A 27,175-nucleotide genomic window follows, 5' to 3' on the forward strand; every position below is an offset into this window, starting at 1 on the left:
TTCTTCACAATAGCAGTTAGCTTATAAACTCCCTTATCTCAAAAATCCCAATACCACCAAAAGACTTAAACTTATACATTATCCATTAAAATAGCACAAAAAGATCCAAAAGCTTTGAGAAGAAAGGGTCTTTAAGTGAAGATGTAGTCCTTCATCTATTCAGTTCAAAAATTTTCTTATTTGCTACAGCCACTGAACAGTGAATTTTTCTTCCCTGGCTCCTATAAACTAGTACATTTTTAAAGAATCTACTCATAACAAAATTCCATGTTAAGGGGAAAAAAGTGATGCTAATGGAGCTCCTAGTGATAAGTTTTGACCTACAACTGTAAAATCTAAGAGTATTCCAATAAGGTGAAACTATAATAGTAACTGATAAGAGAAATCCAAAGTCTGGTTTTATCAAGGATGAGAAAGTTGGAATCATACCGTACAATGGGTAAAAAAAATTAAGACTTATCAAGAATCGGCCAATTTTATAAAGCCGTGTAAGTAAAATCTGAGTTAACTAATATGATCTCAGATACTTCTGAAAACAGTTCAACATCACACATGCTATTTAAAGATACTGGCTCTAAAATAATACTATAAAATGCCAATAAATTTATCTGATTTCCAAAAGAAGATTTATAAAAACTGTAAAGATAAAACTTGTAGCTTTGAGGCCCAAAGAGATTTATTTCAATCTCATCAGGTTCTAGAAGAATGAGCTACATCACTTTAAAGAACTATAAAACTTCCTATTATTACAGAAATGCTTGAAAGAGGGGATCAATTAGGTGAAAGACAAACTACGGGCTTACTTAATCCAAGGAACAAGAATTAAAAACACAAAGAAAGGGACAACCTTTTTTGTTCTATGTACCAATCAAGTCTTGTATGTAACAATGAAATCAAAAGATCTACTTTGATTTACAAAATTACACTTAATCTGGTGAAACATTAAGATAAGTATAGACTAGGGAAAGAAAGAGAACAAGCATATATTAAGAGCTTACTGTGTGCCAGGCACTGCGCTGCTAAAGTGTTTTACCAATATCTCATTTGATCCCCACAAAACCCTATGAGGTTGGCTGAAAAAACTGAGGCAGTCAGATGTTATTTGACTTGCTCAGGGTCACACAGCTAGTAAGTGCCTGAGGGCATATTTGAACTCTGGTTTTCCTGACTCCCAAGCCAATAATTTCTCCACAGCACAACCTAGCTGCCATGTCAGTGAAACAAAAAAAATCAAGATTTTTAAGGCTTATACACAGGAATCTTGCTATACGGTAGATAGCAAACACCTAGTAATAGGTTGTGTTTAAAGATCTGATAAAAACATTGTTTCAACTATAACTTGAAGAAAGCTTCTTGTCAAATATATTAAATCAGAGATATACTTCTTTCCTTTAAATCAATAATTCATCCCATTCTTGTCAGCTCAACACAAAGTTCTATATAGCATATAATAAAAGACGGTAGAAACCAAAAGAACCTTTAAAAACATTTGTGAGCCTACATCATGTTTTGAAAACAAGACTTTAAAATCCATTTTCTCATTTTTTAATTGTTTCGTCAGCAGCTCTTTGAGTTAATTTTGACTACATTATGGTCTATTAAAATGTGTTTAATATTTCTGCTTTTCTGAATTTGCCCTGGTACACGTTTAATATTTGTGAAGGCACCACACACGGCTGAGAAATACTCTCTATTCTCTATAGTCTCCAGTAGTCTATCATATCTAACTTTTCTTAAAATTCTATTAAGGTTCTTCATTTCTTTTTTGGTTTAATTTACATAGGTCTGAGGGGGTAAACTGCAGTCCTGCACTATTATACTTTTATTTACTGTGTATTTCTCCCTATACCTCATTTGACTTTTCCTTTTAGAATTTAAATGTCATGCAAAGGTATATGTTTAGTATTGATATGAATTCATCGCCTACGACAACTTTCAGCAAAATGTAATATCCCTGTTTATTAATTTTAATTAGCTGTTTTTGCCATTGCTTTCTCTGACATGATTGCTCTCCCTAACATTTTTTTTACTTCAGCTGAAGCATAATAGATTCTGCTCTATTACCTTATTTAACTCCACATGCATCTTTCTGTTTCAAGTGTATAAACAACATATTGTTGGATTCCGCTTTCCAATCCATTCTACTCTCCCCTTCCATTTTATGAGTGAGTTTATATCATTCACATTTAGTTATATTGTTAATTGTGTAGTACTCCTCTACATTTTATTCTCTTATATTTTTCCTTCATTTCCTGCCCTTCTTTTGTTTCACTATGAGTAATCACTCTCCTAATTCATTCATCCTCTTATTCCTTCCCCTTCCGTTATTCCCTTTCTCTACCAAAATATGTGTGTGCGCGCGCGGGGGGGGGGCCTTCCTTTCTTTTGGCCACTTCAGATGAGTACAGTTTAAATGTCACCTGCTCCCCATCCCCTCCTCCTTGTTGTGCTTCTACATAAGCACCCAAATTATGAAGTAATTTTCCCCATCCTGCCCCCTCTCTCTACCCCCTCAAGGTAGTCTTCTCCCCTCTTTCCATTCTCCTTTTAGAAGCATCAAAAACTCAAAGAATCCCTCCCAGACCATCTACATTAATTAGAATACCTCTATAACCCCTTATGATGATAGAACTCTGAAGAAATACATTTATCATCTCCCAATATTAGAAAATAAATCATTTGTCCTTTTTTAGCCCCATATGATTGCTTGCTCATGTTTACCTATTTATGTTCCTCTTGATTCCTGTATCTGTATTCTCTGTAGTTTAGATCTTTTATCAGGAATGCTTAGAAGTTATTTCATTAAAAAGTAATTTTTCTCTTAAAATAATAAATAGCATTTATCTAAAACCTTCAGCAAGGTTACATGTAATGGGGACAGGCTAGAAGCATTTCCAATAAGATCAGGGGTGAAACAAGGATGTCCATTATCACCACTGTTATTCAATATTGTACTGGAAACCTTAGCTTTAGCAATAAGAGAAGAAAAAGAACCTGAAGGCATTACAATAGGCAAAGAAGAAATAAAGCTATCACTCTTTGCAGATGACATGATAATATGCTTAGAGAATCCTAGAGAATCAAGTAAAAAACTACTTGAAATAATAAACAACTTTAGCAAAGTTGCAGGCTACAAAATAAACCCACATAAATCATCAGCATTTCTATATATTACCAACAAAGCCCAACAGCAAGAGATAGAAAGAGAAATCCCATTTAAACTTAACTGTAGACATCATAAAATATTTAGGAGTCTACCTACCGAAACAAACCCAGGAACTCTATGAACACAATTACAAAACACTTTTCACACAAATGAAATCAGATCTAAATAATTGGAAAAACATCAGTTGGTCATGGGTAGGCCAAGCTAATATAATAAAAATGACAATCCTACCTAAGCTAATTTACTTATTCAGTACCAAAAAATTATTTTATAGGGTTAGAAAAAATAATAACAAGATTCATTTGGAAAAACAAAAGGTCCAGAATATCAAAGGAACTAATGAAAAGAAATGCAGGGGAAGGTGGCCTAGCAATTCCAGATCTTAAATTGTATTATAAAGCAGCAATCATCAAAACTGCTTGGTACTGGATAAGAAATAGGGAGGTGGATCAGTGGAATAGGTTAAATATGCAAGACACAGTAGTCAATGACTATAGCAATTTATTATTTGATAAACCCAAAGACCCAGCTTCTGGGGTAAGAACCCACTCTTTGAAAAAAAACTGCTGGGAAAACTGGAAGAGAGTATGGCAGAAACTAGGCATAGACTCAAATCTCACACCATATACCAAAATAAAGTCAAAATGGGTTCATAACTTAGATATAAAGGCTGATACCATAAGTAAACTGGGAGAACAAGGAATAGTTTACTTATCAGATCTATGGAGAACAGAATTCATGACCAAACAGGAGATAGAGAACATTATGAAAAGCAAAATGGATAATTTTGATTACATCAAATTGAAAAGTTTTTGCACAAAGCCAATGCAACTGAGATTAGAAGGAAGGTAGAAAATTGGGATTGGGAAAGAATTTTTACAACCAGGCTCTCTGATAAAGGCCTCATTTCTAAAATATATAAAGAATTAAGACAAATTTATAAGAACACAAGCCATTCCCCAATGGATAAAAGGTCAAATGATATGAACAGACAGTTCTCAGATGAAGAAATTAAAGCCATCTATAGTCATATGAAAAAGTGCTCTAAATTGTTATTGATTAGAGAAATGCAAATCAAAACAACTCTGAGGTACCACATCACACCTATCAGATTGGCCAACATGACAAAACAGGAAAATGATAAATGATGGAGAAGATGTGGGAAAACTGGAACACTAATACATTGTTGGTGGAGTTGTGAAATGATCCAACCATTTTGGAGAACAATTTGGAACTATGCCCAAAGGGCTACAAAAATGTGCATACCCTTTGATCCAGCAATAGCACTTCTAGGGCTATATCCCAAAGAGATAAACAAATGGGAAAAGGACCCACATGTACAAAAATATTCATAGCAACTCTTTTTGTGGTGGCAAAGAACTGGAAATTGAGAGGATGCCCATCCACTGGGGAATGGCTAAGCAAGTTGTGGTATATGAATGTAATAGAATACTATTATGCTATAAGAAATGATGAACAGGCTGACTTCAGAAAAACCTGAAAAGATTTATATGGTCTGATGCTGAGTGAAGTGAGCAGAACCAAGAGGACTTTGTACACAATAACAGCCACATTATGCAATAACTAAGATTGTTAAACTGAACCCTTCTCAGCATTACGAGGATCGAAGACATCTCCAGAGGCCTCAGGATGGAAAATGGCTGTCCACATCCAAAGAAAGAACTATGGAAGTCGAATTGCTATCACTTATTTTTACCTTCTGTTGAGTTTTTTTTCATCTTTCTGATGGTTCGTCCTATCGGTTTTAATTTTTACTTACAACTTCACCAATGTGAAAAAAATAAAAATTAAAAAGTAATTTTTTTCTCTGTAGGATTATAATGCTTTGCTACACAAGTTATTTTTAACTATAAGTCTAGATATTCTGACTTCTGCAACATGTTTTCCAAGTTTGCTGCTATTAAGCAGTGGCTGTTAAATGTTGTGTGATCCTGAATGTAGCTCCTCCCTACTTTTAATTCTGACTGCCTGCACCTCTTTTTTAAATCTGGAGCTCTGGATTTTGGCTACAATATTCTTTAAAATTTTCATTTTGGGATTCCTTTCATGAGGTGATTGCTAGATTCTATTTCTATTTTGTCCTGAGTCTAAGAGATCTAGGCACTTTCTTTTATGATTCCTTCATAACGTCTAGGCTTTTTTGTCACAGCTTTCAGTTCAGTTATTCTTAAATTAATCCTCCTCAACTTGTTTTCCAGTTCAGTTGGTTTTTGCCATAAAATACTTTATAATTACTTCTATTTTTTTCAGTTTAACTCTTTTTTTAATATTTGTTGATGTTTCACATAGTCATTAGCTTCTATTTGATCAATTCTAATTTTCAAGGAGTTTGTTGTTTAGGTAAAGTTTTATATTCTTGTTCCAAGATGTTAATTCTCTTTCCATATCTTTATTCCATAGCTCCAATTTCTTTTTCAATTTTTTCCTCTATCATTCTTGTTTTTAAAATAATTTTTAGCATTTTATAAAAACTCTTGGGGCAGCTAGGTGGCACAGTGGATAGAGCTCCAGCCTTGGAGTCTGGAGGACCTGAGTTCAAATCCAGTCTCAGACCAGACACTTGACACTTACTAGCTATGTGACCCTAGGCAAGTCACTTAACCCCAATTGCCTTACAAAGAAAAAAACAAAAACAAAAAAACCCTCTTGCTTTATCTCTTCCAGGAAGAGATCTTGTCTCCCAGCTGCCTTTTTCTTTGAGGATTTGCTTGTAGGTATTTAGAGTCATTCTCTTTGTCTAAGTTTGTGCCCTGAATGCTCCCATCATCAGAATAATTCTTGATGATGGGATTTTTTTGTTTATTTGCTTGTTCATTATTCCAACCTATTTCCTGGCTCTGAACTTTGTTAGGACCAAGCTAAGCTGAGTTTTTGTCCTCTTGGGTCATTCTGATGCTTTCTTGTAACATTGAGCATTGTGTTATACTAGGATCTCAAGAACAACTTAGAATGGAGATCTTCAAGCTTTCAATAATCTTAAGGCGATCCAATTTAGGACAAAGTGTGCTCCCTACCTTCTGGGTCTGAGCTCAGCAAGTTCCTTACCCAGGTCTGGGTCTCAGGAATGTAACATGACCGTAGGTTTATACCAAGTTGGAAGTTCCAGGATACTGTTGCTAGACTTAGCTATTATCAGTCAGATGGAAAGCTCTACAGGTTCACAATGACAGAATTGTAGGATCCCCTTTGGTCTGGGAATCCTGACCTGATTATTCTAACTGCAGGCTGCAGACTGGGCTAGTAACTACAAATTAGGGGGGTTTTTGTTTCATTTTGTTTTGTTTTAAACTCTTGTTTTATCTCTTATTCTTGTCCCTTGCTTTTCCCCTTGGGTGTGATCAGAGACACACACAGCTGCTACTTGCTTCTGAACCTGTTCTTTGTTCTTTAAACAGCATAGGTACCCTGACTGCCCGCCTTACTCCAGAATGCCACCCCAGGGCACAGGTCCCCTCAGTCTCCCCTTGGATCTGTACCCCAGAACTGGGAAGTGAGTGAAACATCTGCCAGTTGGCATCTACTCCTATAGCGTGCACTAATTTGAGAAGCCCCTGTGACCTCTTCTTGCCACAGTCCTCTTTCAGTTTTTGGTTACTGGAATGCTCCTCACAGCTTTCCCCATACCAATCTGAGCTGGACTTGTGCTAGAAAAATGACTCATGATTTTTTTCTTAGATTTTCTAATCAGGATTCAGTCTAGTGAGATTTTTAGGGGCAGGTAGGTGGCGTAGTGGATAGAGCACCGGCTCTGAAGTCAGGAGTACCTGAGTTCAAATCTGGCCTCTGACCGAACACTTGATACTTACTAGCTGTGTGACCCTGGGAAAATGACTTAACCCCAATTGCCTAAAAACAAACAAACAAAAAAACCCCGAACAGAAATGAATCCCTGCAGGTAGCATACTGACTTAGAAAACCATAAATTAACATTCTCTATGTTGTATTGTATTTTTATATATATTGTTAAAATTTTCCAGTTACATTTTGGTAATCTGGTTCATTTACAATCTGGTTCAGGCAGAGCTGGGGTAGTGAGTTTGACACCTCTACTGTAGATCTTTGTAGAAGAATGGTGTTGGGGGAGTTAGCCTATACTTTTCCCTACTATTCCATCTTGACTCCCATTCCACTCCCATTCACATTAATTTTAATGTAACATCAGAACTACTGGTCAACAATACTTCAAATCAGTAAGCAAAATTAGGGGTATTAATATGTATGAACCAAGATGAGACAAATAAAATGACTATCAAATGAGAGCTAAATAAAACATGAAAATAAACCATGAGATTAGTGTAAAAAAACTTACACAGCCAAGAACATGAAAATGTCTCTTGAATCACATGTACTGTCACGACAGGTATGTATACTAGTTGTCCACAAATGGTTAAGATTAACAGTGGTTTCCTATTCACTCATAACAGCCATTCAATTTTAAGTGTCAGCACATGGTCACTCACCCAACAAATACACTATACACTTTGAAAGGCACCCTGAATTATATATATTTTGACTATTTCAGTTCTCTGATCTGCACATCACTAAAAAAAATTTTTTCACTTAATAGTATTTTATTTTTTCCCAATTATATGTAAAGATAGTTTTCAACTTTCATTTTTGTAAAATTTTGAGTTGCAAATTTTTCTCCCTCCCTCCCCCCTCCCCAAGACAGCAAGCAATCTGATACAGATTATACATGTACAGTCATGTTACATCTCCACATTAGTCACGTTGTGCAAGAATAAGAACAAAAGGGAAAAACCACGAGAAAGAAAAAATAAAAACTGAAAATACTATGCTTTGATCTACATTCAGACTCCATAGTTCCTTCTCTGGATGTGGACAGCATTTTCTACCATGAGTCTTTTGGAATTGTCCTGGACTACTGTATTGCTGAGAAGAGCGAAGTCTATCACAGTTGATCATCACACAATGTTGCTATTACACTGTGTACAATGTTCTCCTGGTTCTGCTCACTTCACCAAGTTCATATAAGTCATGCCATGTTTCCATGAAAGCATCCTGCTCATCATTTCTTATAGTCTAATAGTGTTCCATCACAATCATATGCCATCACTTGTTTAGCCATTCCCCAACTGATGGGCACCCCCTCAATTTCCAATTCTTTGCCACCACAAAAAGAGATGCTATAAATATTTTGTGGGTGATTTCTCCTTTCTTATGATCTTTTTGGGATACAGGGCTAGTAATGTTATTTCTGTATCAAAGAATATGAAGTTTTATAGCCCTTTGGGCACAGTTCCAAATTGTTTTCCAGAATGGTAAGATCAGTTCACAACTTCACCAACAATGCATTAATGTTCCAATTTTCTCACATCTCCAATATTCATCATTTTCCTTTTCCATCATATTAGCCAATCTGATAGGTGCGAGGTGGTACCTAAGAGTTCTTTTAATTCTGCAAATCCATTTTTTAAATTAGTGGAGAATATATTTACTTTTAATCTGGTCAGCTCAAATGGGCAATTCTCAATTGTCAAAGGCTGTTTCTAACTTCCAACAGACTGGCTTGATTCTAAAGTCAGGATTCATAGAATTACAGAAGTAAATGCTTTGGCATACTGCAAATGCAACTGTAACATGCTGAGAAGGTTCATGCAGTCTCCCTGGCATCTAGCTATTGCTCCAGTCAACTACTTTAGAGCTGGAACTCCACCTTAGGTGACTATTCTATATTTCTTACTCAAAGACAAAGATAATTCCAGACTTTGAATTCCAATACATGGTATGCCACCACATATTTTTTTAAAAGATTCTAACCAACAAATACATTTAAAATTTAAATTCAGAGTATATAAAGCACAAGTAATTTATAAACATTTTGACAAAATTAATTTAAAATTAAAAATTTTGTCAATTTGCCAAAAATAGTTTTTTGACCAAATTTTTTAATTTTAAATTTATTTTTATTTTAACTGGGACTCTAATGCACTGTTGGAGGAACTGCAAACCATTTCTGAGACTCTGGAGAGCAATCTGGAACTATGCCCAATGGGCTATAAAACTCTGCATACCCTTTGACCCAGAAATACCACTACTAGGTCCGTATCCCAAAGAGGTCCAGAAAAGAGAAAAAGGACCTATTTGTACAAAAATATTTATAGCAATTCTTTTTGTGGTGGCAATGAACTGGAAAATGAAGGGATGCCCATCAATTAGGGAATGGCTGAACAAGTAATGGTATATGATCATGATGGAATACTACTGTGCTATAAGAAATGATGAGCAGGATGCTTTCAGAAAAACCTGGATTTACACGAACTGATACAAAGTGAAGTGAGGAGAACCACTGTACACAGTAACAGCAATACCGAATGATGATCAACCATGAATGACTTAGCTATTATCAGCAATATACTGATCTAAGACAATTCCAAAGTACTCATGATGAAAAAATGCTTTCTATCTCCAGAGAAAGACCAAGGGAATATGAATGTAGATTGAAACACACTATTTTTCATTTTCTATACTTTTTTTCCATTATTTTTCCCCTTTGGGTCTGTGTCTTCTTTCACATCATGACTAATATGGTAGTATGTTTTGCATGACTGAACATGTATAACTTATAACTGCTTACTGACTCAGAGAGGCAGGAGGTAAGGGAAGGAGAGAAAAATTTTGGAACTCAAAAATTTTTTTTAAAAGGAATGTTAAAAATTGTCTTTACATGTAACTGGGGAAAAATAAAATATCATTTAGAAAACAAAGGATTCTAATTTTTTAAGTTATTTTAGAAAATTTATGTCCCTTTATGGGAGAAAAAAAATTTCATCAGTCAGTTATCATTTATTAGAGACTTTCTATGAGCAGGGCCCTGTGCTAAGCGCTAGAAATACAAGGAAAAGGGGCAGCTAAGTGGTAAGAGCACTGGCCCTAGAATCAGGAGGACCTGAGTTCAAATCCCTCCCCAGACACTTACCAGCTATGTGACCCTGGGTAAATCACTTAAACCCAACTGACTCTTAAAAAGAAAAAAAAAAGAAAAGAAAAGAAAAAAGAAATAATATAATGAAAAAACAAAAACTCCTGTCCCAAAGAAGCTTACATTCTAATGGAGAAAACATGTACATAAATAGGTACATATAAGATACATACAAAGTAGATGGAAGATAACCTTAGAAGAAAAGGCATAACCAGCTAGGAAGACCATGAAAAACCTCCTACAGAAGGTGTTGTTTGAGCTGTGTCCAGACTCAAGTCTGGAAGTCAGAGATTCAAAAAGACAGAGGTGAGGAAGGAGAGAGATAAGTACTGCAAAGGCAAACAGGTAAGAGTTCGCAGGTCAATGTGCCTGGATCATGCAATGTGTATGGGAGTATAAAAAGAGTGGAAAGACAGGAAGGGATAGGGTGTCAAAAACTTTAAATGCCAAACAGGAAGAGTTAGCATTTGATTCTAGAACTGGGTGTCTTTAATCTTTTTTCTGTCATGGATCTCTTTGGCAGTTTGGTGAAGCTTTTGGATCCCTTCTCAGAATAAAGTTTTTAAATGTATAAAATAAAATACACAAGAAATATAAACATAAAGAAAAACAATTATACTAAAAAGTTATATATATAATGTTTATTTTTAAAGTTATTTATAAATTTATTAATATATATTTAAAGTTCTTATTTATAAAGTTATAAATAAGTGTGTACATACATGTATATATACATATATACATATTAAGTTCATAGACTCCAAATTAAGAATCTCTTAGAAACAATGAGTCACTGGAATTTATTGATGGGGTATGACATGGTGATATCTGTACTTCAAGAAAATCATTTTGCCAACTATGGATGACAGATTAGGGTAGGAGAAATTTGAGGCAGGGAGACCATTTAAGAGGTTACTAAAATAATCCAGGAGAAAGAAGATAATGAGGGCTTGAACTAGGGTGATGGTTGCATGAATGGAGAGAATGTGGATTGTCTGATTTTTTAATAAATGCTACTTTTGAGAAGTAAAAAGGCTGACAAGAAAACTTATGCCTTTAGTATATATTTAAATATATTTATAGAGGCAGCTAGGTGGTGCAGTGGATAGAGCAACAGCCCTAGAGTCAGGAGGAACTGAGTTCAAATCCAGTCTCAGACCAGACACTTGACTCTTACTAGCTACGTGACCCTGGGTAAGTCACTTAACCCCAATTGCCTGGCCAAAAAAAAAAAGAGTGTGTGTGTGTGTGTGTGTGTGTGTGTGTGTGTATAGTAGTACTTTTGTAGAAGCAAATATACAGAAGTACACTGGGTGCAAACAGACTGAAGAATGGCTGAACAAACTGTAGTGTGTAATGGAATATTATCTTAAAGAATGTCAAATATGAAGAATTCAGAGAACCTTGGGAAAATCTGTATGAACTGATGAAGACTGAAGTAACCAGAACCAAGAAAATTATTTATATGACTCCAACAAGCTAAAGGAGAACAAAACTGAAAGACATCAGAATTCTAATCAATGTAGTGATCAATCTTGACTTTAGAGTACCAGCAGCAAAGAGTGCCTCCCTCTTTTCTACAGAGATGTGGACAGCATAATATGTTAATCTGTTTTGCTTAATTATACTTCTTTGTTACAAAAGGAAGAGGCTCTGCTATGGGGGTCGAGAGAGGAGGAGGTCATTGCCAAGTGACAAGTGCTGTAAAAAAGCATCAATAAAATATTTTAATGATGCCTCTAAACTTGCCTTATGACTCACTACACAAAATTTTGAACATCCAAAAGTTTAAAAAAAAATCTCTTTTAAACAGGTTTGTCCTTAGCTGACATAGCAAAGGATGCATATATTGATGTAATCAAAGCAGGCAAAGCAAAGGAATATCATATACCCTGCAGTCATAATTTCAACTAGGTGAGCTTCTTTCATACTTGGAAACAACCTCAATTTAATTGCAATTCTTAGTACAACTACTGTATACTCATCTTATTCCTGACTCACCCAAGACTGTCTGAACATGTTATTTACTTTTAGAAAAAAAGTCATTAAATTTATCCAGTGTGACTATAATCATACAATCACACCAAATAAGAAAAAGATATGTAACACAGAGCATAATCACAACATGAAGAAACCTTATGTGACAAGATCAGGATTCAGCACCCTAGGCTTTTTAAATTTTATCTCCTGAGCACACCCTCCTTTTAATTGTTAAACATACATATTATAATAATTACTTCTACTTTACCATCATGAATATATTATATAGTGAATTCTTAATTAAGCACATTAATTAATGCATAAGAGTTGCAAAGATAATCCAAAAGATCTATAGGCAGAGAGAAAGGAAGGATGAGGAAAAGGAGCTGACAACTTCCTAACACTTTGTTTAGAAATATTAAAATTAGCTTGTAGTCCCTCAGTAGACACCTGAGTAGCAAGGAATAGTGGCATCTTTTTTGACGGCAATCATAATATGTATGAGTTGGAAAGGACCTTTGACAGATAAAGAGAAGCTGAGGCATGGATACGCTGACTGCCCAAGGTTTCATAGGTAGTAAACAGCAGAGCTAGATCAAGCCCAGGTCTTTCAAATCTTAATAATCTGCTCAGGTCCAGGTTTTCCCCATATCATCACTTAATTTTCACAACATTCTTACAGGACATACAAAAAATGGTAATACCATTTTAGAGACAGAGAACAGCATGTCCAATTACTTGTAAAAAGTGTTCTTACCACTACACTTTTATACTAATTCAACTCTGAAAACAAATTTAGTCAACATCTTGCATAACTTTACTTTCAACAAATTTACTTTAGACAAAAGAAAAATAAATTAGCTAAGGGATCCTAAAAGTCATTTCAGCACATGTCAATTCTGTTATCTATGAAGTAATGGTGCACATATAACCAGAAACTCATTTTTAGTTGGTTACAGGATGTCATTTCCCTCCCCTTTATATAAATAAGGTCCTAAAATATTTCACTTAGTGCTAAACATTAAATTCAATTTGAATTCCCCAAGTATATAACAAATGACAGAGAGAGTAGAATGTGCTGAGTGACGCAAAAAAAGTCATCCTAAAATTTAGTATTTACCACAACCAACACAACAGAGGTTCATCACCAAAGTTTGATCACTAGGTAATAAATGTTTTTGGCAACACAGAACCACCTTTAAAGGTGTAGACGGACTGTAATCTACCAATGGCAGTTGGAATACCTTCAAAGATCCTTGAGGCGCTTAAGTAAGGAAACCCATAAAGTGGATTATTCACATGCTGACAACTGATTATATACTAGATGTATGGCAGGCATACCATCGTGTCTCTACTACCAACAAGAGCTCTACCCTCCCCCCCAAAAGGCCAGACTATTCCATTTTCCTCTTTATTCCATATTCTAACACGGAACCTGGCACGAAGCAGGTTGTTGTAATGAATGCTTGATATATGATAAAACTGGAATATAACCAATAGCTCTACAAAACTGCATTTTGCTTTATAAATTTAAGTATGTCAAACTATCAGATCATAGGATCTAGAATCGTTATTTTGTCCTCTATGACACTACTGGAAAATTTAGAGGCAGAGAATTATCATTTTTACATTAACAGATATTCGTATTAATTCATTCAATTAAAAATTATACTACATTTGATGAACTGAATGAAATACTAAGCTCTTGTATTAATGTTGAATTTTAACAACTTTGAACAGCATAAAAAAGTATTTCACTTTAGTACTGGTAACAAATGCTGACAACATACATATTTCAAATGCCCATTCTGTTAGCAGACAGCATTGTTTCAAGTCAGTGAGCACCAGAAAAAAACTTAATGACATTTCTATAGTCTTTTTCCCCAAAGGAGACCAAAGTAGCATGTAACCCATTATTAACCTTCAACATTTTGGAAAAGCAAAAATCAAGCTTTTTCCAAAAGTTATACCACATTTTTGGAATGTTATGATGACCTAACATTTTTTTCCCCATTGTCAGGAAGATAGTGGTCTGGAGTACAAGTAAAGAGCTAATAAGATTAAAAAATTTCAAACTCTTTGATGTTTCCTTTCAAATGTCAAATGGAAAGTTAAATGCTTATCCAATTCCACATTCTCTACAGGAGCTACAAATTGAGCACTCAATAAATGTTAAACAGCCTCCTAAGAAAGTGGCCAAAATAAGAAACCTTACAGATTTCATTTTAAACCAGCTCAAAGTCTTCCCCAAAGAAGCAAACTAATAATTAATTAAATTAGTAAATAAGCCTTTTTTCCTCTGATATAAATTGTTTCTCCAACTGAATTAATAGGTAAATGGCTGTTTTAAAACTAAATTAATTTTTAAGAGTGACATTATACATAAGGAAATAAAACAACATGTAAGATTCTGGAACTGGAAAATGATAGGGCTGGAATAAAGAACAATCTCAATCTACAAATGAACCAGATAATATTTCATTTTAAAGCTAAACAAACATTCCATCAAAAACTGAACTCTGACATTTCCTAACTATGTGACCTTGGCTAAGACTTTTTAATTTTTTAAACTTCACTTTCTACATCTGTAAAATAGAGATAATGCTATTTGCACTACAGATCCCACATGATTGCTCTTGAGGATCAAATGAAATCAGTAAAGCAAACTGAAAATGGAAAATGTTATATAAACGTAAACAATTCTGCTGTCAGAAATTTCTGGAGAGGATGAAACTCGTACTCATCTTTTTATCGTCAAGGTCTGGGGCAACACGAGGCACATAAGAGATTACTGGATGAAAAAAGAAAAATTAAAGACACATTGTTTTTCTTTCATTAGCTAAATTCCCCTTCATCACATTCATCACTGACCAAAAAGAAATTATCTGGGAACCAGAAAATAAAATAACTACATCAAACATGATCTGCTGGATCTATTTTTATTAAGAAATTCATACTTGGAAAGTTCAGAAGAATAAAATCTGAATCAAGTTAATTAAATATTAACTGTAACCTATCAGAATTAGGCTGATCCCACTGTGCCTCTGGATGAAATACACTGTTAAATTATAACTTTGTCATAATAAGTAGAATCAATTTACGAGCCACACCTCTACTAATCCTTTTGGTTAACAATCATGTTCTCAGGTATCTGAGAAATCTGGCTTCTACTCAGCAACTTATAGTCTAATGTACATGTTATATATTCTACCGAATTTTATAAAAACAAAAGTTTCAAATGAGTCAACTACAGCATTGTTAAAACTATTTCTAATTATTTAGCACTCAATAAATCTATCAATAAAAATCTTTATCACTCAGATCACTCAGAGATGTTCATTCCTGAACCTCACAGTTAAAACACAGGTACACCAATAATTAGGAATCATTTTAAAATTTTAGCTCTCCAGAGGAATGGTTTTTTAAAAATGTTATTATTGAAGACTGTGATATATTGCATTATTCTTCCTTGCCATTTCTACTGTCAGCAAGGCAACTTCATAAAGTCCTCCTAAATTCAGGCCGTCATTACCTCTCATCTGAACTAATGAGGATCAGAACTAATAGATAATACTGCCTCCAGTCTCTCCTGAATCTAATTTACCCTATATACACTGCTGACAAATTATTCTTGTGCACCATCACAATTTCTGGTCATAGTTATGACCACCTCACTCTTATGCTCAAAAACCTTCAGTGGCTCTTCACTGCCTACTAGTCACACATTAACCACAGCCTTCTGAACATGAGTCTCTTCCCGAATGAAAACTCACATACAAAAAAACATTCAGTATGAATTAATCCCCTGAGCTTTAGAACTAGATCTGGGCTAGTATAAACTCACCAAAACCACTCTATGCAGCCCCAGTCTATGCTTCACATCTGATTTAGTCATCCACAAGGAAATGAAGGGCTAATAGGGCAGACATCTTGCTACCTGTCCTGATCCCCCACCTCTGGTATCCACCTGTAGGTTCTATGAACAGTCATCAAAATTACCGCCGCGACTACTACAGGAAAGGGTGAGACAAACTGACTGCCCAGTAGTTCTCTAGTTACCATCACTATGATTCTCCAGACCAAAACACCTTTCTCTAGTCACCGATGTGCTATTATTTTTTGTCTCTCTCATTAGAATGTACTTGATAGCAAGGAAATTATCTTCCCCCAAAAAACTCCTCTCCTTCAAATTTACCCTATTTTTACTAAGGACACCTGTCATCCTCCCAGTCGCCCAAGTTTACTACTTTAGAGTCACTCCTGACTCTCTAATCTCCAGATTTCCTATCCAATACTGTTTCTCTTTCATCTACCCTTTTAACTCCATTAACACTGTCCTCCCTGGACTACTGTATATATATCTTAATCGATGTCCCTACTTCCATAATCTCTCTCTCTCTAAATTAACTCCCCCTCCACACAGCTGCCAAAATAATTTTCTCAAGATACATATCTGTCTATGCCACTCCTCTGTTTCAGAAAACTTCAGTGACTTCAATTGCATATTAAAATATAAACCCCTTACACTGGCACTTACGGTCTTCAACAACCTGACTGCTGTAATTTTTCTGACTTTATTTCTTACTACTTCCTTTACCAACTAACTGTTGCCCAACATAAAGTCTACTTCCTATCTCCCTACTAATCACTGAGGACATCTCTCCTGCCTGGAAGGCACTCCCCAAGTCTTCTCTCCTACAATAATTCTTCAAGGATCACCTCAGATATCACCTCCTCTGTGAAGTCATTCCTAGAAAACCTCACCCACCCTTAAATTGTCAGAGTTCTCTCCCTTTATGCTACACTACCATCCCATATACTTATCTTCTCATATGTTGTAATCTCCCCAGAAGAATATAATCTCCTTGAGGGAAAAGACTTTTATTTTGGTCCTGCAACTCCAATACCTAGTATAGTCCCTTGCATATAAGTTCTTAAACATTTTCTAATTGAAATTGAGATCAATCTCCTTAGCTTAGCACTCAATATACCCTCAGATCCCTTTATGTTTCTCTTATACATTTATATGTTAATTTGTATTAGATTTTAGCCAGTGGTAATCATGACTACTAAGGTGAGGAAAGGTTTTGACCCATTTCAGTGGAAAGATGACCCACATAAATCAAACCATGAAATCTTTTAAGGTACGGAACTATTATCATTGTATATGTGCATATGTGGGTCCTCTGTTCCCCCTTCTTCTCCTTCCCTTTCCCACACCCAGCAAAAAATATTGTAGACTTTTTGAGGTCAGAGACACCACTTATCTTTGGGTCACACACAGCACCCTAGCACCTAAGAGTATACTCTACCTAAATCACCACTAATAAATGTTTAATGAATAAATTATGTAAATGAACAAACATTATTCAAATGCCTCAGGACAATGAATTTCATCTCTTGTAGTTTATTATGTGACTACAGATACCAATCATAAAAAAATAAAATTGTCATTTCATTCAGTGACCACTGACCTAATGTTTAGCTCACTGATACTTACTGTGATCCCCAATTATCATGCAGTTCCAGACCCAAAGTGTTATTTCTAACATTACACAACTAAAAAATCAAAAAATCAAAAATAAATTCATTTAGATCAAGCTAATCTTACCTTCAACAACAAAGTATATATATGCTCACCTGACTGAAATCTTTGAGTAGAACAAAATATTCTTAGATTTAAGCTTTAAGTAGATTTAAGATTTAAGTAGAGAGTACAAAAATGTGCATTTTCCCCCTCTTACAAAAATACCCTTACAGAGTTTAAAAAAAAAAGAGTGATAACTGTTTTTCTACTCCATCAACTAACTGGAGATTGAGAAATGTAAATATAGGTCCTTAATAGTGAGGGTATTGTTCCATACAGAAAACTTAGCTGAACAACCCAGAATGGCACTCTAGTTCACTGAGAATATTCATGAATTCCATCAGTGCTCTGCACACAGTGGACACTCAAATGTTGCTGACTGGACAAGAAAAAGTCTCAAAGAAACATTTTCTATTAGCAGGTTACATTGTCCCATCAGGCACAGAAATATTAAAAAACCACAGCAGCAGAGTATTAAAGTAAAGAAGCTATTGCCCAATTTTGCAATCAGAAAAGAATCAAATATAATCTTCCAGAGACAGTTATCTGATGTGGTCAGGACATCCATGACATTTTTTAAAGTTTAAAAAAAAAACACACCAATGGCCTCTTCCACTAGAATTTGACTGCCACGAGTTTTTGGTAATTACAGTAAAATTATATGTTTTGGAAACACCCGAAGGCCACACCCTAGCTGAATGGGAATCAGAAGCCCTAATGGTGGGAATGAGGAGGTCAAAGAAAAAAAGAATTTTTTAAAGGGGGGAGGGGGAGACTGAGCAGGTGGAGGGAGGTGATAGAGGAAAATGACCAATTCTATACCCCAAAGGACGGCTACAGGAAAAGAAGCCGAGGATGAACAGGGCCCGGGGGGCAAGCAGTGAGGGGTCCTAGCGAAGACGGGGTGTAAGGAACTCCAGAGGGGTCTGGTGAGGCCAGCATGGGAAAGACAAAATCTAACGGGAGGAAGAAGCCTCTGAGGGCTGGGAAGGTTAAGAGGCAGGGCTGGGAGTAGAGTGAGGGGTGAAGGGGAGTCCACGTGGGAGGGGAATATTAGAGAAGGGGTCAGGACAGGGGCAGGAAAGGAGACGAGTTTCTGTAAAAGGCAGAGGCGAAGAGAGGGCAGGGAAAGCCAGGGACAGGAGTGGGTGGAGAGGTAAAGAAAGTTGTGGGGGGGCTGGGGAGGGGGCGAAATCGAAGCATGGATAGATGAATGAATGAATGAATGAATGAAGGAGGAGGAAGAGAGGAAAAGGAAGGGAGGGGGCGGCGCCAGGGAGGGGGAGGGAGGTGGGGGGTGGGTTCGGGAGGGCAGGCGGCGTGGGCTCGCTGGGCAGCGGTCAGGAAGGCTTTGGGTGCTGGAAAGAGCGAGCGGCGGGGCGGAGGGCGCCTCGGGGCTGGGGGGGAGGGGCGGGCTGAAAGAGGAGCGGGGGCGGGGGTAAAATCCCCTCACGAGAGAGAAACTCACCCGTAGCCCGAGAGCCTCCCGGGCTCGGCTCTGCCCCGCTCCTCTCGCCTCCCCCCCGGAGCGGCGGAGGAGGAGGAGGAGGAGGAAGAGGTGGAGGCGACTCCTCTGTGGCGCTAGGGGGAGCCCCGAGCCGGGAGCGGGGGAAGCAGCGACGGCCGGGACCGGGAGCCCTCCGCACCTGCCCTTGTGGCGGAGCAGCGACGAGCCAGGCGGCGGCAGAGGAGGCGGCAACGGCGGCTACGACCGGAGAGGGCAAGTGACCCGGATGTACAGGGGAAGGGGGAGGGAAGGGGGAGGGAAGGGGGAATGCCAGGAAGTGAGGACGCCAGGGACCTGTCCGGCCGTGCGCATGCGCCGCGCTCCACAAGGTAAATTGTCCGCCGGCTTTTTCTCCGCCTCCCTTCCTCTCCCCTCCCCGCTGGAAAAGGGGTGGGGTGGGGTGGCTGCCGGAGACAGGTGGTCGGGCTGAGCTAGCGCTAGGCGAAGGAGGAGAGGCTGGCACTGGGCAGGGAGGGACGGCCCTCCCCTCGGCTTCCTCGCTCCCCCTCCTCTTCTTAAAGGGACATCAGGGCGGGACAGTCCCACCGAGGTGAACCAGAAAAGTTTCACCCATCCCTCTCCGCCCTCCTCCTCACGGAACAAGCCCCTCAACTGGGTATCAACTGCTGTGCATATACCTTAAATAAGAAAGAGAGTTTCTTTAGGAAAGGGTCCTTGTTTTCACTTCTTTGTATTCTAGCCTGGCACACACTAGGCGCTTAATAAATGCTTTTTGACTGACACTCCCAGGCACAATTTAACTTGAGTATTTATTAAGTGCTTCCAAAGTGCAGACCGAGTGCAGTTAATTAACATGCAGTTAATTAAGTGCCTACTACGCCCCAGACCCTTGTGCTAAGAACTAAAGATAAAAAATGAAAAGTCACTGCCTTCAAGGAGTTTACATTCTATGAGAAAGACATATAGAGTATACAAGCACATACAAAATAAAACATAAGCTCATGGGGGAGAACACAAGGTGCACTGGGGGCCCAGGAAAGGCTTCTTGTAGAATAATAATTAGTCCTTATGTAGCACGTTAAGGTTTGCAAAGTGCTTTATGTGTTATCTCATTTGTTTCTGCTATCTATTTTGTAGAAAGTATTTAAGCTGAATTTTGACTGGACCTAGACTGCGGAAAAGTTTAGGTCTCTCCTCTCATGAAGCTTTCAATCTATCAAGGAATTTGATATTTACACAGGTAACTATATAACACAAATTGTAATATAAAAGAATACATTATAAGTGCATATATACAATGACCAACCAGAATTCTATAGGATTTATGAAGGAAACATGCTACACCCAACTCCTGGAGTCCACTGAGATGACTCAGTGATGATTGTAACTTGTCTTTTTGGACATGACCAATGAAGATGCAGGAACAGAGATTTTGTTTTTCTTGCTTTCTTATTGGGGAGTGGGAGAGGAGGTGTAGATAATGAAAATTTTCTGGAAAATAAAATAAAATTGAATGTTTTTTTAAAGAAAATCAGAAAGCTAGTACCACATGAAGTCTAAGAGGGAAATGTCATTCTCAATTTGAGTAAAGTAGAAAAGATTTCACAGAGGATAGAGCATTTAAGTCAGGTTTTTAAAATGAGTAAAAACTTCAGTAGGCATAGAGGATGATGGAAAAATTTAAGGCATTTGAGCAAAACCCAGAGGCAGGAACGGGTGAGGTGTATAAAGATTGAGAGTAGCCTAGTTTGCCTGGAGCATAGGCTAAGTGGAAGGGAATAGCCTGAAATACAGAAAGAGACTTAGGGTGGGAGAAAGGTAGGGCTAAATGGTGGAGAGTCTTGAGTGCCAAGCAAAGAAATTTGAGCCTTATTATGTGTGCAATACCAATCTACTGAAGGATTCTGAGCAGAGGAGTAGCATAACTAGATTTATACATAGGAGGATTTGTGAAGTGGTGTTAATAGTTTGGAGGAGGGAGAGAATGGAATTCCCAAGCACAAGAAAAACAATAAAATGTCCTCTTTGTTTTGTATGAGGGAGTTGATTTTTCTTTTTTACCAACCTCCCACCCCAGAAAATACAGAATTATAATCATGATCTATTAAATTTACTATAAAGGTGCTTTACTCTGTCATATATTAGATCCTTAAAAATGTTTTTTGACGACTTCTACTCCAGATCACTTTATGAGATGTGAACCCCTTTCTCTGAATTAATCAGAAGGGGCAAGTCTAATTGGCTATTTGAAGGGAGTACGACTAACCCACACTCTTTTAAAAGAGAGTCAGTTTGTGAGTTCCAAAGGTTTTGTGGAGGAAATCTCTACTGAGGGAATTTCTTCCCCTCCCATCTCCTACTTGGCCATGGCATCTAACAGTGACTTGCCCAGAACACCCCATCCAACAGAGTTTATCTGTTGGAGCAAATTGCAGGCATAGAGGAGGAAGCAGAGACACATTCGTAACAGACAAAGCTACAGAAAAGCAGTCCCTCAAAGAGAGATACAGCTTAAAAGAAAAGGATACTTTGCGGCAGAGAAGACAGCCAGCTCTCAATTGAGAGTCAAGCTATGGAGAGCAGACCCTAGGAGATCATTTGAGCAAACCACCCAGCAAAGATGCTTTCCTCAAGGGGAAAACTTCATGAGGACCCTAAGAGAGAAAGGACTTCCTGTAGTACCAGAAGAAGTGTGTTGCCTTTGCCACACATATATCCTATATATGTGCCTCGCTACTGTTGTTCCATAAGCTTGAGCTCATTCTTCGCACTGATACTATGAGTACACACCTCAGTTTTTTGGGAAGAGGGAGGGTAGAGGAATGTTTTCTGGCTACCATTTTTACTATACCTTTTTAATAAATGCCTTTGCTAAGAGGTAATTGTGTTTACTGATGGATTATTCATGGGAATCAGGGGAACGGAAGTCATAGTGTAAGGAGTGCAGGTCCCCAGGGTTGCTCCTAGGACCCAGGGTGGTAGCCACTTTCTGGGGACCCAGCCCACAAATACAAATTAGGAGAGTAGCCCAGAAATTTACATTTGCATAGTACCTTTAGGCAGAAGTGTCATATGCACTTTGAGATATATCATCTTGTTCAGAAGTCCTTGACAAACTGGGAAAGAGGCAAAGAACCTCCAGATCCTTGGCACTCCCATTTTCTCACACACAACACACACACACACACACACACACACACACACACACACACACACACACACTCTATGCCCAGGCTTTTCCCCTCTTCTACCAACTATACCCTGACAGTTCCAGACCTCTCCTCCAACCCCACTTTCAAAACTTGCCCTGCCATAAATGATTGACAGCTTGAAGTGTTATCTTGGGGAAGTTTCCATTTTTATATCAAAGCCTTAAGTTTTAGAGCTGAAGCCTAAGGGAATTTCAGGAAGAAAAAGGAAGGATATTGGCCTTTCTTATGTCTGTGAAATCATATCATGCATGAAGACCCCACCAATGGAAGGTGAAGCTTTATGTCATCCATCTGAGATGGGTGAAGATCAGGTGGTATTAATTCAACACAACAGAAATTTGGGACTTAAAGCCCAAGAAAATTAGGTGGCTTATATAGAACAATGTTATGGCAGGGCTCCATAGACCATTTCCCTTCTGTTCTAATTGTCATAACTCTACTAGTGATGTACAATATATCATCTTCATCAATCTGGTTAAAATGTAGGTAGTCCTGACCTCATGCTTTTATATATATATATATATATATATATGTATATATATATATATATATATATATATATATATATATATATATACACACACACACACACACACACACACATACGTGTGTGTGTGTGTGTGTGTGTCGATGGCATTAAAAATTTCCTTAAAAGAACTTTGGGTCCATAGGTCAGACGATACAACATTGAAATGTTTACAGCCTCATAAGTCTTACCTCTAACCAGGGAGTAGATTTTTCTAGGAACTAACCCCTAGATGATATAGAATCTGAAGAACTGGAAAGATTCTTAGACATCATCCAATCCATTCAATACAAGAATCTTCTCTGTAGTGTCCCCGAACAATATGGGCATCCAGCCACCTTCTGCAGCACCTCACCACCTCCATTTTCTAGGAACTGACTCCCTAAGGTGGAAGCCATGCAGTTGTTGGGCAGCTCTTCTTGACAAAGTTTTCATGTTTAACTGAAATCTATCTTCCGGCAAATTCCACCCACTAGCTCTAGAAATGTAAAATAACAGTCTTCTATGTAACGGCTTTCCAAATATTTGAAGGCACTATTCTTACCTCCACTCAGTCTTCTCCAAATCAAATATCCCTTTGTCCTTAACCAAAACAAGTGGATGTGAACTGAAGGCCATTTTCTACCTACCTACTCCTTCCCTTTCATCTCTTCACTACAACATTCATCCTCTCTTGAAGGCTATCTCCAGAACATTAGATTCCTAGGTCAGCTGAATATGCCATTCCAAGTCCCTTTTCTTATCTAAATCCCCCTCCCCAAGAGTCTTTCTAGCTCCAAACTATCTATGGCTTTCTGTCTCACTTTTCCTTTCATCTCAAACTATCATTCCCATTTTATAGATGAAGAAACTGAGACTCAAAAGAGATTCAGTGACTTAACTAAGGTCACACAGCTTATAAATGGTGAAGTCCATCTTAGAAGGTAAGTTTCCTGATTCCTATACCACTGTTTTATCTATTACACCATCTAGTACCAATTTAGGACCTGCCTATAGGAAGAAAAACCTTAAAAGCACCAAGCCACAGTCCTTATAAACTAATGACCAAGAGATCTGTGATGCAAGCAGTGTAAGAGCTAACATGAATTAATGTCTGTAGATAATAATAGCTGACATTTATATAGTGCTTTGTAGAGGTCATCTCATTTGTTCACAACAGTAATTCTATGAGGTAAGGAGAAATTATTATCCCCATTTTACAGATGAGGAAACAGTGGCTAGAAAAGATTAAGTGAAAGGCCACAGGGGTACTAAATAGTAAGCACAGGTGACATTTGAATCCAGGTCCTTTACGTCCAAACCCAGGGTTCTTTCTCCTACAATTCATTTTCCTACTTATGCCTGTTGCAAGGCTAGACACTGAACAAAGAGAAAAAAACCTACAACATAAATAGAATCCTATGATAAAACCAATGCTTCCCTTCAAAAGACACCACCCTATTGTGAAATATTAACTGATCTTTTTTCCTTCCCCTGAGCCATAAAGTCCTCTTTATCTCATAGTTTCCTAAAATTATGAAATCCATCAATTTGCTCTCCCTCATATAACCCAGTTTCTCTTTCTCTCTTCTCTCTCCTCTTCTCTCTTCCCTCATTTCTTTCTCTCCTCTTTCTGTCTCTTCTCTCTTTACTCTTCCTCTCTTTCTCTCTTCTCTCTTTGCCTTCTCTCTTCTCTTTCTTTTCTCTCTTTTCTCTGTCTCTCTCCTCTTCTCTCCCCCCCCTTACCACTGGAAAAAAAGAAAAAAAACCAAAATATCTGTAATAAATATACATGGTCAAGCAAAACAAATCCCACAATGGCCGTGTCTAAAAAACATGTCTCATGCTACATGCTGAATCTCTCACCTCTCTGTCAGGAGCTGGGTAGCACGCTTTATCATCAGTACTCTGGAAATATGATTAGTCATTGCATTGATCACTGTTCTTAAGTCTTTCAAAGTTATTTTGTCCTTATAATATTATGATTGTGTGTGTGTGTATGTGTAATTCTAGTTCTGCTCACTTCACTCTGCATCAGTTCATACAAATCTTCACAGGTTTCTCTGAAATCTTCCTTTTCATCTAAGACTATAAATTATAGAAAAGGTACATAGGTAGAGGGAGTTTTCACCCCCAAGAGCTCCTCATACTGATGATTCACAAATCCAGACCCCCTCCAAAAATTTAATCCTGAAAAAAGAAGGAAAAATGAACTACTTTTTCCTGCATTCACTTCTTTCTTCATGTACCCCAATAACCTGGTAAGGGATCTCAGCAATTATTGAATACAACTAATAATCGTAAAATAGCTATCATTTTATATAGTGCTTTAAGGTTTGCAGCGTGCTTTATAAATTTTATCACATTTCATCCTCACAACATCCATGGAGGTAAGTGCTATTATTATCGCTATTTTACAGTTGAGGAAACTGAAGCACTCAGTAGTTAAGTGATTTGCCCAGGTTCACACAGCTAATGAGTATCTAAGGCTGGATCTGAATTGCAGTCTTCCTGATTCAAATCCAGCATTCTATCTACCATGCTACGTAACTGCCAAACAAGTGGTCATCTAGACTGTGCTGAAACAATGTGAGTGACTGGGAACTCATTGCCTCCAGAGGCAGCTTCCTTTCACTGTTAGACAGTTTCCTTATATTGAACTAATTTAATCTTTGCCCTCAGGAACCACACAGAGAAAATCCATTTCCTCATTCACAAATTAATGATGGCCCACATTTTTGTAATATTTTAAAATTTATAAAGTTTTTTCTTCACAACAATGCTGGAAGATTAAGAAATTTCTTTAAGGAATATTATCCTCATTTTAGAGCTATAAAAACAGAGGTTAGAGTAAGGAGATAAAGTAAGCTACCCAGGTCATCAAGTCAGGAAGTAAACCTGGCTCTCCTGGATTCTACTGAGATTACCTCTCTTTCCATCATACCACCTATCAGCCCTATAGATGTTTGTAGACAAATATTCTTGAGAGGAAAGAAGGGCTTCATAGACCTTAAATCACTGTAAATGTAAGGTATTATATGATATCATATCTTCATCATCATCATCATCATCAACAACAACAACATAGCCCCCTTGAGTAGTATCTTTTCTAAGGTCAACATCCCCAGTTCCTTCAAGTGCCTGTAGTGGATCCATAACTCTAATGATATTTTGAGCAATTTGCCTTCCAAAAACCAATTTTCTAAAGAGATTGCCTACTTGCAGAAAAATCTAACAAGACACATGGTAGATTCTCCTCTTTAAGGAAAAAAAAACAAGACATTTCTGCTCAGTGTGTGGCCAATGGCACAACAGAATAGAAATCCTGTATTTATCCTTATGGCCAAGCTCTTCCTAAAGAATGCCTCTCATATTATATGCTTCAATAAAGTACAGTCAGGTAGCATTATGAGAATCTTCAGTGTTATTCCAGAGAAGTTGCTTCCCAAGTACTATGTGCCAGGCACTCTGCTAAGCACTAGGGATACAAGTAAATGCAAAAAGACTGTCTCTGCCCTCAAGGGCTTACGTTCCAATGGGAGGTCAGTCTATATAAAAGGGAGTTGAAAAAGGGGATTGGAATCATTCCCCAATTGATAAATGGTCAAGGAACAGGCAGTTTTCAGGTAGAGAAATCAAAGCTATCTATAGTATTGTGAAATAATACTCTAAATCACTATTGATTAGAGAAATGCAAATTAAAACAACTCTGAGGTACCACCTCAAACCTATCAAATTGGCTAATATGGCAGAAAAGGGAAATGACAAATGTTGCAGGGGATGTGGGAAAACTGGGACATTAATGCAGTGTTGGTGGAATTATGAACTGAGTCAACCATTCTGTAGAGCAATTTGGAACTATGCCCAAAGGGCTATAAAACTGTGCATACTCTTTGATCTAGCAATACCACTACTAGGTCTGTATCCCAAAGAGATTTTTTAAAAAAAAGGAAAAATACCTATTTGTACAAAAATTTATAGCAGCTCTTTTTGTAGTGATAATGAATTGGAAATTGAGGGGATGCCCACCAATGGAGGAATGGCTAAACAAGTTATGGTTTATGATTGTAATTGGATACTATTGTGCTATAAGAAATGATGAGCAGAATCCTTTCAGAAAAACCTAGAAAGACTTACATGAACTGTTACAAAGTGAAGTGAGCAGAACTAGGAGGACATTGTACACAGCAACAGTAATATTATATAATGATCAACTGTGAATGACTTAGCTATTCTCAACAATACAAAGATCCAAGACACTTCTGAAGTACCTATGATGAAAAATACTATACA

General features: G+C 37.4%; 1 protein-coding gene across 4 annotated transcripts in view; it reads right to left on the reverse strand.

Moving 5' to 3' along the window:
* The window catches only part of CYRIB (CYFIP related Rac1 interactor B), a 188,804-nt gene that overhangs the window by 96,188 nt on the left and 65,441 nt on the right, over nt 1-27,175 (reverse strand). Inside the window, exon 1 of one of the 4 annotated variants that reach the window (XM_078153732.1) lies at nt 19,166-19,187. The exons of the other annotated variants lie outside the window; for them this stretch is intronic. The gene's annotated coding sequence lies outside the window, so the exon portion shown is untranslated. Of the gene's footprint in view, nt 1-19,165; nt 19,188-27,175 lie in introns of those variants that run through there. 4 annotated transcript variants of the gene reach the window in all.

Source organism: Phascolarctos cinereus, unplaced genomic scaffold (genome assembly GCF_003287225.1).
Source record: "Phascolarctos cinereus isolate Bilbo 61053 unplaced genomic scaffold, phaCin_HiC Scaffold_4;HRSCAF=312, whole genome shotgun sequence".
Taxonomy (NCBI): domain Eukaryota; kingdom Metazoa; phylum Chordata; class Mammalia; order Diprotodontia; family Phascolarctidae; genus Phascolarctos; species Phascolarctos cinereus.